We start from the raw sequence: 15,487 nt of genomic DNA on the forward strand, positions 1-15,487 counted from the left end.
TATTATAGTGGACCCCACCCGTCACACAAAAAGATAAGATTGTAGGTCCCACATCCTAGCCAAGCCTTCTATTGTTGTGGTTTCCTCGTTTCGGGCTCAAATTTTCAATTTATCGACTTTCCGAAAAACATAAATCGAGGTATTCCGATTTAGTTTATGTCGAAACTCGTATAATAATGCATATTAGTTGTTTTGAATGTGTTTCCATGTTGTTTTGTGTTTTTTTTTGCGATTAAACTAGTATATTATTTTTATCCGGACTAAGATATTAGTGTTTTGTGATTAAAATGTATTTATTGTTTTTATCTAGTTTAGATTATTTATTTGCTTAAAGACTAGTGTCCTTTTAGCGCAGTAAAATGTAGAGCCTTTTAACGTAGAATCCCTATAGTTTAAGTATCTTTTATACTGATAGATCAAACACAAACTCTGTCCAATTTACAAAAATTAATTATTTAATTTACAAAACAAACATACAAAATTATAAAAATATTAAAATTGACACACATAAGAATTCAGGATAGCTTGGTGCTACTGGGCCTCAAATATCGAGCCTGGAACCCATAGGTATATACTCTGTCCAAATAAATATGATAAAAAATAATTATTTAATTTACAGATCAAACATACAAAATTACGAAAATAATAAAATTGACACACATAAGAATTCAGGATAGCTTGGTACTACTGGGCCTCAAATATCGAGCCTGGAACCCATAGGTATATACTCTGTCCAATTAAATATGATAAAAATTAATTATTTAATTTACAAAACAAACATACAAAATTATGAAAATATTAAAATTGACACACATAAGAATTCAGGATAGCTTGGTGCTACTGAATCTCAAATATCGAACCTTGAACCCATAGGTATATACTCTGTCTAATTAAATATGATAAAAAATAATTATTTAATTTACAGATCGAACATACAAAATTACGAAATAATAAAATTGACACACATAAGAATTCAGGATAGCTTGGTGCTAATGAGTCAAATCAGGTCCTTCATTCTCTTCCTCCTCATTACCATCATCATGAGGGAAGGGTGTGTCGTCTCCGGAATCATCGATATTATTGTCATAATCACTGTTCTCTTTCTTACTCTGTGCATCTGCTAGATCCCGATTTATTATGTCGTCTTCGGGCAATTGAGTGAGAACAGGTGGTTCAACTTGCTCGTTTTCACTGCACAAACAACAAAATAATAAGCTACTGAAATTAATAAATACTTTCCATATAGCTGAATCACTTCACTTACAAGTCATAATGTGTTGACATTCCTTGATGGACATTATCCTGTTGGTGATGATTCCCGGATGGACCACCATGATCCAACACACCAGAACTACGCATATTCCAACTGGGCGTGGGTTCATAACTTGTAAAAGTCATATCTGGCCGGTACCCCATGTAGAATATATGAGTGTTAATACAAATTCAATACAACAAAAATATACATCGTAACACTAAAGAAAATTGAAGTTTACCACTCGTCTTGTAGATTATGTAAAGTAGGAGAGAAATTATTTTTCCGCTTCTCATTCGCCCGTGGTGATAAGTTTAAATCCGGGCAAACTCTTTCATCCGGAACCTGTCCGGCAAAAACTATTCCAGAATAACCACCCAACGACTGAGGGTTATCCCTACTATGTGCAACCTCATTATTGCGAACGTCTTCGACCTTGACGTACATTTACAACATTTTTATCACAAGAAATTCCCGGTATTCATCCGAAATCCTCAAAAAATTCCTCAAAGTTTCATCATCGTCGATGTTAAACTCAGCGTAACAAGCAACCCCTTGCGGAGTGACGGAATACGGATATCTTCCGGTTACTTTAAGGTTCACCGAACGTTTCCTCACACTCATTTTATTACATAACAACGATACCAATCTATCGTACTCTATTGTAAGTGGCAACTTAACATGACACTGTGGAGATAAACTATACCTTACAGAGTTATTCACCACCACAACCTCACCCCCCCAATATAATGAAACCCTTGCTTTTCGCTCTTCAGACATTATGAAAAAATACTTGAGAATTTAATAAGAAGAAAAATTTAAACGAGAGTTAGGAATATTTTTGAATGGATTTTTGTAAAATCCTAACGCCTTTAAATAAGGCAATGCCTAGCTCGGTGGGCTGAATTGTTTTTGGTATAGCGCTCTTTTAAAGAAAGCTATACCCATTTAAATTATTGTTATGTCAGTTAAACGCATGGGACTTATTGGTGGGCCCACAAAACAGGTATAGCACGGTTATATACTGCGCTATACATATATCGCGATTTACAGTAGCGTTATATATATATATATATATATATATTTGTCACTCTTTTTTTTAAACACACATTTCCATCACACTCGTCCAAAAGAACTACAAATAGGTTCTGAGCTCGTTGCAATGCTGACATAAAAATTTGAGAGAGAAGCAAGTGAGGCGAGTATATACAGACCTGAAAAGTGCTAGTGATTTCTTACCAGAAAAGGAAATGGAAAAAGTAAAGAACTTCAATTTTTGAGATTTACCATTTTTGTATGATTTCTTAAAGAAGGTAATAGAAATTGACTAATAAACAAGTGAGATCAATATATTTTCATGAGTTTGGGATGCTGAATTTCTATATACGTACTAAAGAAACTGTTATTAATCTGTGTTCGAAATAAGAAAATCAGAAAACATAAAATAATTTTTGAGCCCACAACGTGTGTCCTTAAGGAATTTAATCCCCTCACTGTTGCCCAAGGTTATGGATTACTTCCTCCCATGATAGAACGGAAAAATTATTCTGTAATACTGACAATCAAAATTACAGAACTTCAGTGAACTCAACAAATGGAGCAAATCATACTTGACACTTAGTTTATTTGGAAAAATAATGCAACAATGTAGAAAAGAGAGGAGAAGTTTTCAGATTTTCCATATATGAAAAATGAGGCAAAGCCTCTAAATTTATAGATAATGAAAGGGTGAGATGAAGAGGTGCAATTCAAGAGGTGCCTCTTCCATTTCCCATTCACATTTTTTAGAAAAGCCCCAACAATCCCCCACATGAATGGGGAATGTCCATATGTATAAAAACATGTATGAAATCTGTGTGATTCACAATCAAGATTTAATCGCATATGGATAAGTAGGTTTTCCTTTGAGCTTTCCGTAGTGAACTTATGTCACATATACTTGGTCAATCAGTAGATTTGATATCTATGAATCATCGAACTTTGGTGTATATCTAAATAACCATAAGTCACACAATCAACCCTTAACCGTATCTGGTTCTCATTATTGTGTTCGTTTCAGCCATGAACACCGCCTGGTTTAATAAGTGCATAGAGAATTGGCCTTACAGAATTCTTTTTGAAGCGGCTTACACTTCACACTTACATATGTGATTTCTAAACGTGTTATCCCGTAGATACACTATTTGATATACCCTATACCAAATTTAGAAATTATTAAAAAGTCTTAACGTTTTATCCTTGGTACTGAATATTGTCTCATCCCGAGAATGGACCAAAAAAATTTTTTATTTGACAATGTTGAACCGTCATTAATGACTTTGTTTGAGCTCCTTGAACCTAGATCTTGGGATCTCCATACTTCTATATAGAGTTACCGCCACATTGACTTCTACATAAATAGATCCGACACATTATCGCTTGACTTCACATAGTCAATTATGATAATTTCCCTAGAGAGTAATTGCCTAACAGTTTTATGTCTTCGTCGTATATGATAAGATTTTTCGTTATACATAATGCTCCCAGTGCTTCCTATTGCCGCTTGATCATCGCAGTATATGTATATAGGTACCAGTATTTTGGGCTAAGATGGAATTTCTTCAAGAGATTCCTAATAAGTGTGGATTTTGACCATTTATTAGTACATTTTTACTTTTATTTTAGTCCGAAAGTATTGATTTATGTTCCCAAATCTAATAAAAGTGAGCAAATTGTAGTAATGTTGGAGATTTGGACTAAAATGAAGAAATCCAACTCAAAAAGGAGTGTTCCGGCTCACAAGGCAAGAAGGGGCGCAACAGACCAAAAGTGCAGTCCGCAGAAGCAAGTGCGGACCACAGAATTCTCCTTGCGGCCGCAGATCTGTTGCTGAAGCTCAGAGATGGAATAAAGAGAAGTGCGGACTGCACACAATTTGTGTAGCCGCAGAACATGGTCCGCACTGATAAGAATTCAAAAAATTCAGAGAGTGTAAAATGATCAAGACTGAAGCCTTGCCTAAAGTGCGGACCGCACATGAATTGTGCGGTCGCAGAAGCTGAATTGCAATCGTAGACCAAATTGTGCGGCTGCAGAATTTATTCCCCTACAAACTCAAGCAATGTGCGGACCGCACATAGAATTGTGCGGCCGCATAACCTCCCGAGGGATATTTTTGTCAGCAAATTTTGAGCCACTATAAATAGACGGGAATCACATTTTTAGGTCAAGTTTTGAAGTTTCCTCAGCTGTAGCCATTGTAGTTTACTATTTGAGGAAATTTGTGATCATTTTGGGACACAAATATCATAATTTATCATTTTTATATTATATTATGGGTTTAATTAGTATTTCTTCTTTGTTTTCTTCATTTTCTACTATGAGTAGCTAAACATTTACTAGGGTTGTAACCCAGCCCTAGTGTGTAAACATTATGAGTATTTAATTTAATGCTTGTTTATGATTGAATGTTTGTCATTTAGCCTTGTTCATGCTTTAATTTTAGAATTAATGATTGCAAATATTGATTCATACCTTTTTGAATTGGTCTTTGCTTGAGAAAGATGGACTTAGTCTAGGAAACTTGACTAATAAAAAATTGGGCTAATTAAGGATTTGACTAGCCTAATTAAAGGGTTTGAACTAGAGATAGGGAAAACCCGACTTGAGCTCATATCAACTATTTAGCTTGGTACCCGTTTGGGCTCGAGAAAGCCAAATTGGACAAAATCACTCTATAACCGAGAGGTATTGAGTGAGTAACTTAGAGTTGAGAGCTATAATACACCCCGATCAAGAAAACAAATATTAACGTATTTAACCCATTAGGCGAATACCTTGGCGAATGTTACATCCCTAAGATTTTTACCTATTTGAAAACAAACAAAAATAATTAGTCAATTTCTAGTTTCATTTATCTTATTGAGCGGTGATAATGTAGTTTATAGAAGTAAATTGCAAACCAATTTGATTGGAAGTGTATTTAAGTTGTTTCGTCTTCACGCATCAAGTATACACTCTAACACCCATTGTTAGCTCCATGAGTAAATCGACCCCGACTCATAGTTGGGTACTATTCTTCCAACGATCTCTTCATGAGTGGATTGTGAGTGGATCAATTTTTGACGTTGTTATCGGGGAGTTAAAACAGTGTTAGTTACATATTTGAGTGTGTTTTTGGAATATCTTCTTTTCTTTTCGTGTTACTAATTTGTTTAAGAAATTATAGGTACAAACATGGTGAACAATGAGCTCGGAAATTTGACTATGGGGAATTTGACGGCGAGGAGGAACAAGTAGATGAGGTACCTAAAGTGCCACAACGAATAGGCTGGTGACCGCAAGATAATATGCCTGTTCCACCCCCACCTCCACCAAATCCACCACAAGCAACTCCATACCGGATATTGCCTAACGAAGGTTATGCTAGTACAATATTCCCTCCCCGTATTAGGGCGGGCAAGATTCAAATCACCAATGTGATGCTCACTTTGCTTGAGCAACGTGGTTTCTTTACCGGTGCTCCAACTCAATATGTTTACAAACATTTGAAAGGCTTTGTGGATACACGTTGGGGGAACAATCAAACTAATGTTTCCGAGGATGCATTGAGGCTAAGGCTTTTTCCCTTCTCTCTAAGGGGAAAAACTTTAGATTGGTTGGAATGATTGCCGAACCATCCAATTCACACTTGGGATGAGTTGGTGGCCAAGTTCATTGCTAAGATTTTCTCTCTCGGGCATATGGCTACACTTCGAGATGATATCTTAGCATTCAAAGAAGAGCCGAATGAACCACTACACGAAATATGGGAGCGCTATAGAACAATGGTTAAGGAATGTTCCAACAATGATATGATGAAAAACATGATACAACAAACCTTTTATCGTGGGATTAACACAACCAATCAATGTGTAGTGAATCATCTAGCCGGTGGGAACTTTATGACTACGCCTAATGCGAAAGATTGTGAAATCTTAGATGAGATGGCGGAAACATCGCCAGCTTGGCAATCCTTGGCCAATGTTCCATAAGGTGATCCGAATATGATCCACCTTCACAAAGAATTGCAAGACCATGGGCAAGAAATTGCCGAATTGACCACTACCATGACTCAACTAGCAAATGCCTAACTAAATCAAGTGCAAGCTCCTAAGAAAGTTCATGCTATGGAGGGAGTGAATATTTTGGTGAATAAGAGGAGGACCAAGGGTCCACAAGTGCAAACCCGAGTGGAGAACTATGTACAAGATGATAGCGATTTTGATCAAGATGATTCTTATAATGAGAAAGAGGAAGAAGTGAAATATGTGAACAATTTTCAAAGGCAAAGAAACCACTTCCATGGCCCAAACCAACAATAATGGCGACCACAAAACAATCATGGAAATTGGAATTCTAATCAAGGGAATTGGCATAACAACAACAATCAAGGAAATTGGAGTGGAAATAACCAAGGAAATTGGGGAGGCAACAATCAAGGTGGTTGGGTTTTCAAAGCCCCCCAATGTATCAACAACCTAATAACCCACCTCTTTATCCTTCACATGGTTCAAGTTCTGCAAACAATGAGATGAGACATATTGAGATTATGTTCAAGCAAATGATGGAAAAGAATGCCGATTCGGATGCTCAACTTTCCTCACACAACACATCAATACGCAACCTAGAAGTTCAAATGGGGAAAATCTCTCAAGCTCTAAATTCTCATCCTAAGGGTGCACTACCAGGTGACACGGTGGTTAACCCAAAGGGTGGTAACAATACGGGGCATGCTATGGCAGTTATCACAAGAAGTGGAAGAGGCGGGAATGCACCCACCTCAAGTGGAAGGCGACTTGTTGATGATGATCAAGTAATGTAAGAAGAAGAAATCCCGAACAATGTTGTTCAACCAAATGAGGAAGTTCAGATTGATATTGATGATAGTGTGGAAGAGACTCAAGAGGAGGTGAACCCGTGTAGGGAACACATTATTGACATACCGGAGTCGGTAGTGCAAAAGGCAAAGGCACCATTGCCTAAGCCTCCACCTGCATACCCTCAAATACTTGCCAAGAAAAATGGTGAGAATAAATTCAAGAAGTTCATTCAAATGATGAAGAGTCTTTCAATCAATGTGCCATTGGTTGAATCATTGGAACAAATGCCCCGTTATGCAAAGTTTATGAAAGATTTTGTGACAAAGAAGCGGTCAATGCATTTTGAGACTATCAAAGTCACTTATCAAGTGAGTGCAATTATTCATTCAATGGCTCATAAGTTGGAGGATCCCGGTGCTTTTACGATTCCTTGTACAATTGGAAGTGTCGAGCTTGCTAAAGCTCTTTGTGATCTTAGGGCAAGTATAAATTTTATGCCCTATTCGGTTTTCAAGATTTAGGGGATTGGGCAACCAAGACCCACTTCGATGAGATTGCAAATGGCCGATCATACCATGAAAAGTCCGTTGGGTGTGATTGAAGATGTTTTGGTCCGGGTTGATAAATTCATTCTTCCGGCGGACTTTGTCATTCTAGATTGTAAGGTTAATTATGAACTGCCAATTATTCTTGGGAGACCTTTCCTTGCTAGGGATAAGGCTCTTTGTGATGTTGAAGCAGGAGAACTCATTTTACGGGTTGGTGATAAAAAAGTTGTATTCCATGTGTGTAGTCCATGCATCAACCAAATAGTAATGAAGTGTGTTCTTTTGTGGATTTGGTGACCGATGTCATTGTTGATGATACAAGTGCTACTATTAATGTTGGAGGCCGTCTTGCTCAACTTTGATGATGACGAGATGGATGGCTTCATGGAATGTGTGAACTCTTTGCAAGGAATGGGGTCGTACAACTATGCACCCCAGAAATTGTCCTTGGATCTTGAAAATAAGAAGACTCCTCCTACAAAGCCTTCTATTGAAGATCCACCTATCTTGGAGTTGAAGCCATTGCCTCCACATCTTTGGTATGAATTTCTTGGCCCTTGTTCTACTTTACCGGTTATTCTTTCCTCCTGTTTGACTAATGTACAGGTAGATTCCACATTGGCGGTGTTATAAAAGAGGAAGAAGGCTATTGGGTGGATCTTAGCGGATATTCGGGGTACAAGCCCCGCCTTTTGCATGCATAAGATCAAGTTGGAGAATGGTGCTAAACCATCTATTTAACATCAAAGAAGACTCAATGAGGCTATGCAAGAATTTATCAATAAGGAGATTATCAAGTGGTTGGAAGTCGAGGTTGTCTACCCCATCTCTGATAGTTCGTGGACTTCTCCAGTTCAATGTGTCCCAAAGAAGGGGGCATAACTGTGGTCACCAATGATAAGAATGAATTTAATCCTACGAGAACGGTGACCGGTTGGAGGGTGTGTATGGATTATCGCAAGCTCAACAAAGTAACAAGGAAGGATCACTTTTCACTTCCTTTCTTAGATCAAATGCTTTATAGATTGGCCAACCATGCTTTCTATTGCTTTCTTAATGGGTACTCGGGCTATAACCAAATTCTCATTGCTCCGGAAGATCAAGAGAAAATAACATTTACATGTCCCTATGGTACTTTTGCTTTCAAGCGGATGCTATTTGGTTTGTGCAATGTACCGACGACTTTTCAATGGTGTATGATAGCTATTTTCATGGACATGGTGGAAGACTACCTTGAAATTTTCATGGATGACTTCTCGATGGTTGGGGATTATTTTGATGATTGTCTTGCAAATTTGGACAAAGTGTTGGCTCGATATGAAGAAACCAACTTGGTGCTCAATTGGGAAAAATGTCATTTCATGGTTGATGAAGGTATTGTCCTTGGCCATAAAATCTCAAGAAATGGAATTGAAGTTGACAAGGCAAAGATTGAGGTGATCTATATGCTTCTACCCCCAACTTCGATGAAGGGTGTGCAGAGTTTCCTTGGCCATGCGGGTTTTTACCGGCGCTTTATAAGAGATTTCTCTAAAGTGGTTAACCCATTGTGCAAGCTCCTTGAGAAGGATGCCAAGTTTAGTTTCAATGATGATTGCATGAGATCTTTTTAATTATTGAAGATCAAGTTGAAGATCATCGGTTGGGGCTATTTTGGGGCAACGTATCAACAAGATTTTCCATCCGGTCTACTATGCTAGTAAGACCATGAATAGTGCCCAATTCAATTATACCATTACAGAGAAAGAGCTCCTTGCTATTGTGTTTACAATTGAGGAGTTCCGCCCGTACTTGATGGATGCAAAAGTTGTTGTCCACACGGATCATGCGGCGCTTCATTATCTTATGAGCAAAAAGGACTCCAAAGTTAGGTTGATGAGATGGGTACTCGTGTTACAAGAATTTGATATTGACATCAAAGATAGGAAAGGTAGTGAAAACAAAGTGGTGGACCACTTGTCTCGTTTGGAGGAGGAGGGGAGTCCGCACGATGGCCTTGAATTCAATGACTCCTTCCCCGATGAGCAACTTTTGGCAATTTCAATGAAATAGGTGCCATGGTTCGCGGACTTGGAAAATTTTCTTGTGTGTGGAATCATTTCGGATGAGTTCTCTTCAAGCCAAAGGAAGAAGCTAAAAAGGGATTGTCAAGATTATTATTGGGGTGAATTACTGATCAAAGAGCAGATTTTAGAGAGATTTTTCATCGATCTAGTGGCTGGTTCATACCTTTCCCGGATTTGTACGGATGGTGTGATTAGGAGGTGTGTACCGGAAGAAGAGCAAGGTGATATTCTTGGGGCTTGTCGGTGGAGCAAGAACGGCGGCCAAAGTGCTTAGTTATAGTTTCTATTGGCCTACTCTTTACATGGATGCTAGCGAGTTGGTGAAAAGATGTGATGAATGTCAATGGGCCGGTGGAATCTCAAAGAAAAATGAAATGCCTCTCACAATCATCTTGGAGATTGATATTTTTGATGTTTGGGGCATTGACTTCATGGACCCTTTCGTGAGTTCTTGTGGAAACACCCACATTTTGGTCGCGGTGGATTATGTGTCCAAATGGGTTGAAACTGTCACTTTACCCAACAACAAGGCTAGGAGTATAGTAGCCTTCTTGAAGAAGAATATTTTCACAAGGTTTGGTACTCCACGTGCAACTATAAGCGATGGGGGTCACACTTTTGCAACAAGGCTTTTGACACTTTACTTGGCAAGTATGGTGTTACTCACAAGGTCACGACTCCCTACCACTCACAAGCTAGTGGGAAAGTGGATGTCTTTAACCGGGAGATAAGGAGTATCTTGTATAAAATGGTGAATGCTAATTGGATGGATTGGTCCAAGAAGCTTGATGATGCGTTATGGGCTTATTGTACGGCTTACAAGACACCTATCGGAATGTCTCTATACCGGTTGGTGTTCGGGAAAGCTTGTCATCTTTTGATGAAACTAGAGCAAAGGCAATGTGGGCTCTAAAGAATTTGAATCTTGATTGGGATGTAGCCGCTAACTTGAGGGTTGCACATTTCAATGAATTGGATGAGTTCTGGTACCATGCATATGTGAGTTCGTCCTTGTACAAAGAAAAGATGAAATATTTTTATGACAAATACATTTGGAACAAAGAGTTCAAGGTGGGTGATCTTTTATTGTTGTTTAACTCAAGGTTGAGAATGTTTATCGGGAAGCTAAAATCCAAGTGGAGTGGCCCATTTGAAATTGTTGGTGTAACACCGTTTGGTGCATTGGACTTGAAGAATAAAAACAATAAAGTATTCCGAGTAAATGGTCACCGGGTGAAGCATTACTCGGGCAAGGTTGGAGATAGCCACGCAGTGGCGGTCATTCACTTCACTTGAGGGTATTTTGCGTCGTGCCGCGACGTTAAATCAGGCGCTTCTTGTGAGGAAACCCATGTTCTTTTTCTTTTTCTTTTGTAGTTAGGTGTTATTTGTGTTCTAACTTGATTTGAAGTATTCTACAAGGTTGAGTGTGACTTGAAAAAAAGGTGAACTAAAAAAGCGGCTAAGTGTTCAAAGATCTGCGGACCGCACTTTGTTTATGTGGACCGCACATTTCTGTGTGCCACAACAGGAGGGCAATCGCGGCCGCACATTTCTCATGCAGACCACACAATTGGAATATAAAAAGTATAAAAATGTTAACTCTCTGAAGTTTGAGCTTGTCAATGCGGAGGCAAATTGATCCACGTCCAATCTGCACTTAATATTGAGTGGAAACGGTCGTTGGAAGAATAGTACCCAACAAGAGTCGGGTAGATTTTCACATTGAGTTTATTATAGGTGTTAGGGGTATACACTTGACGAGAGCAAATGAAATAACCAAATTGCACTTCCAAACAAACAGTTTTAATTTCTACTTCTAAATTATCACTTTTTGTTGTTTTTACCAAATGGTTAAAAAGCCTAGGGATGTGGCCTTCACCTAGGTATTTTCCTAATAGGTTAAATACGTTAACACTTATTTTATCGATCAGGGTGTATTATAGCTCTCAACTCTAAGTTACCCACTCAATACCACTCGGTCACAAAGTAATTTTGCCCAATTTGGCTTTCTCAAGCCCAAATGGGTATCAAGATAAATAGTTTTTATGAGCTTAAGTTGGTTCTTCCCTATCTATAGTTAAAACCCTTTAATTAGGCTAATCAAATATTTAATTAGCCTAATTTATTGTTAGCCAAGTTATCCTAGACTAGGTCCCTCTTTCTCAACTAAAGACCAAGTCAAAAAGGCATGAATCAATGTTTGCAACCATTAATTCTAAAATTAAATCACAAATGAGGCTAAATAATCAACACTCAATCATAAGCCGGCATTAAATTAAATACCCATAAGGTTTACACACTATGGTTGGGTCACAACCCTAGTAAGAGTCTAGCTACTCATAGTGGAAAATGAAGAAAACAAAGAAAAAATACTAATTAAACTCATAATCTAAGATTGAAATGATAAAATATGATGTTTTAAATCCCAAAATAGTCACAAACTTCCTAAAATAGCAAAATCCAACGGCTACAGCTGCTCAAACTTCAAAACATGATCTAAAAATATGATTCCCGTCTACTTATAATGGCCCAAAATTCACTGAAAAAAATGCCCCTCGGGAGGTTCTGCGGCCGCACAATTCCATGTGCGGTCCACACATTGCTTCCTCTTGCAGGGACTTGGAATCTGCAGCCGCATAATTTGGCCTGCGGCTGCAATGTAGCTTCTGCAGCCGCACAATTCTTGTGCGATCCGCACTTCAGGCAAGGCTTTAAGTCTTGGTCACTTGCACACTCTCTGAACTTTTGAATTCTTTATCACTGCGGACCCTATTTTGCGGCTGCACAATTCATGTTCAGTCTGCACTTCTGCTTAAAGTCTGCTGGTCATCTTCACTAGTTTTGCGGCTGCAGAGGGAATTCTACTATCCGCACTTTCTTCAGCAGCCGCAGAAATACCTCTGCGGACCGCACTTCTTTTGTTCTGCGCCCCTTCTTGTCTTGTGAGTCGGAACACTCCCTTTTTAGTCAGATTTCTTCATAAGAGTCCAAACTTCCAACATTCACACTTTCATTAATTTTGGGAACATAAATCAATACTTTCGGACTAAAACAGAAGCAAAAAGTTTGAAAAGTCTAAGTAGAAAAGTTTGACTGTTCATAGTTTTTGAAATCTGCGACCACACTTGAATTTGTGCGGTCCGCAGATTAGAAGTTCGGGTGACCTAGTGAAGCAAGTGCATCTGCGACAGGACGCAAAAACTTCAAGGAGGCCACAATTGAAAATGTGCGGACAATAGATTTCTCCTGCGACCGCAAATCAAGCATCGCACTATCTTCAGAGAAGCTTTTGAGCCTATGAAGTTTGATGGTCATTCTGCGGCTGCACATAAAACTTGTGCAGACCGCACTACCATTCTGCGGCTGCACATCAAAAATATGTGGACCGCAGAACCTAATACCTGCAAACCTGTTATTTTAGTCATAACCCCACTATGTCCACATTGTCCCCCCTTACCTACATAAGTCTTGAATGTGTTGAATGATGACTTACAACTAACAATCTTCTTTGCTTTGATATAGACAATGGTTCAATCACGAGGCCGAGGCGACACTACAAAGGGAAGAGGTGAATCTTCTAGGGGCCGAGGTGGAGATACCTTGCCTCTTTGCCCGTCCAAAACCATTAGAAAGAAAGCCACAACAGGCAGAGAGAAAAGTGCAAACCTTTTCGAGTCTAGTTCCTATGTACCATCTAGGGAAGTTTCAGAGGGCAAATCAACATCTATTCAGGAGTAGCAGACAACCACACAGTCTAGGCCACAAGGGCGATTCCAGCTCAAGGATGAGGCATCTTCATCTCACAGCACCTCCGAGGGGTCGGAGAGTGCTGACCAGACTTTCGAGCCAGCAACTGCCCCAGGAACAGAGGCACAGTCTGTACAGGATATCCCCGATGGTGGTAGAGGGGGAGATGGTACATCCACGAGTGTGGAAAGATCGAGGAAAAATGAGATATGGGGTTTGAGGACTTGGAGCCGAAGGAGTATCTGGAGAAATGTGCAATGAAGGAAGAAGTCCGACCTTGGTTGGCAGAGATATTGTCACCACCAGGACCACCACCACTATGGATTACTGTTGGGGTTCCCATTCAGCGAAACATAGTGAGCTTCGAGGCAAAGGGATGGCAAACCTTTGTTTGTAGTAGACTTGATCCGTGCTAGAATGAGATCTATATACCTCTTCCTCGGGTTGTTCTTATGGCTTCTATCATGGCCGGGTACCCAATTAATGTGGGTGCCGTGATGTCGGCTAATATTTCATTGATAGCACAACAGACTAGCTCAACCTACCCTTATCCCAACACTATCACAGAGTACCTCACTGATGTAAAGGTAGAGCCGAGATCATTTGACACTAATGTGAAGCCGAAGAAGCCATTTGACTGTATTCACTGATGGATGAGACCAACCCAAAGAAGAGAGCCCAACCTTCTACCACCATAGGCATGCTGATGAGCCGACAGTGGTAGTTACTGAGATATCTGACATTCCATCCACCTCCGTTGAGCCCTCTTCCAGTGCTGCTGCTATGCCTCCACCATCAACTTCAGCTCTTATCACAGCCCCCATGGCAGCCCCTGCTCCAGCTCCAAGGCCAGTGCCCATGCCTACAACTCCATTATCTGCTCTGTGAGTCTCCCAGACATTGGTGAGTCTCAACCACTAGATGTAGACATCTACTTCAAAATTGTCTGACTTATCTAGTACTGTTTCAGCTCAATCATCCACACAGGCACCACATGTCTCCTCTGATCTTGATGAGAAATTGAAGAAGATTCTGGACAACCAAAAGTTGATCATGGACACTCTGGTACAGCACGGGTTGGTTATTGAGGAGTTGGGCAAAGACGTGAAGAAGATGAGGAAGTCCCAGGCAAGCAAGAAATCAGTTGACAAACTTATAAAGGAGGCGACCAGACTTACGACGGCTTGGGATCTACCTTTTGATATGTTACTTGACCCAGACCACTCCACCCCAGATCCATCAACACCATCTGCACCGGTTCCACCAACTGGCCAGTCTGAGGAGTCAAACCTTGCTGTCAACATTATTGAGGCAGTGCATGCGATGTTCACCACTCCCGCCATGCCTAGATTTGATAATGATGAGATACAATTGGCTGACCCAACGGGAGATGATGTTGTTGGGTACATTGAGATGTCTAAGGATCCTTAGGGAGTTTTCTTCACCCTTTCTTCTTTCACTCTTATTTTATTAAGCATTGGGGACAATGCTTACTTTTATTCGGGGGGGGGGGGGGGAGTTTATTTGATTTGACATTGACAAATTTTGGATACATTTGAACGGTAATAATTAGATGATTCTGTTGCTTTTCTTATTTGTAGTTTATCTATCTTTAGTAGTTATTGTTCATTAGCTTCTTTATTTTTCCACTTTAGTTCTTGTTTGGTTAGTAGCTTCTTTTTATGTTTTCGTAGATAATAAGCCTTTGGTTTTGTCAATGCCACGGTTCCTTCCAAAGGTAGTTTTTGTGTGAACCAGGTGACTCGTCCCAATGATGGATGGCGTGACAACCTTCTTAAGGGAATGGGTCCTTTTTTGTGTTTAGGTAATAACAATAGTAGTAGTAATGAATAAAAGACTGAATCAAGTCATTCTCGAAAAAGAGTCATTCATGCTTCATTTGGTATCAACACACTTAACTACGTGCTTATGGTTTGAAATAAGGTTTTTGAAAGAAAATACCTCTAGTTAGTGACTTTGAGACTCTTGAGTTGACTTTGATAATCATTGAGTGGTTTATTAGAACATAGT

The sequence above is a fragment of the Nicotiana tomentosiformis genome, chromosome 10, assembly GCF_000390325.3.
Source record: "Nicotiana tomentosiformis chromosome 10, ASM39032v3, whole genome shotgun sequence".
Taxonomy (NCBI): Eukaryota; Viridiplantae; Streptophyta; class Magnoliopsida; order Solanales; family Solanaceae; genus Nicotiana; species Nicotiana tomentosiformis.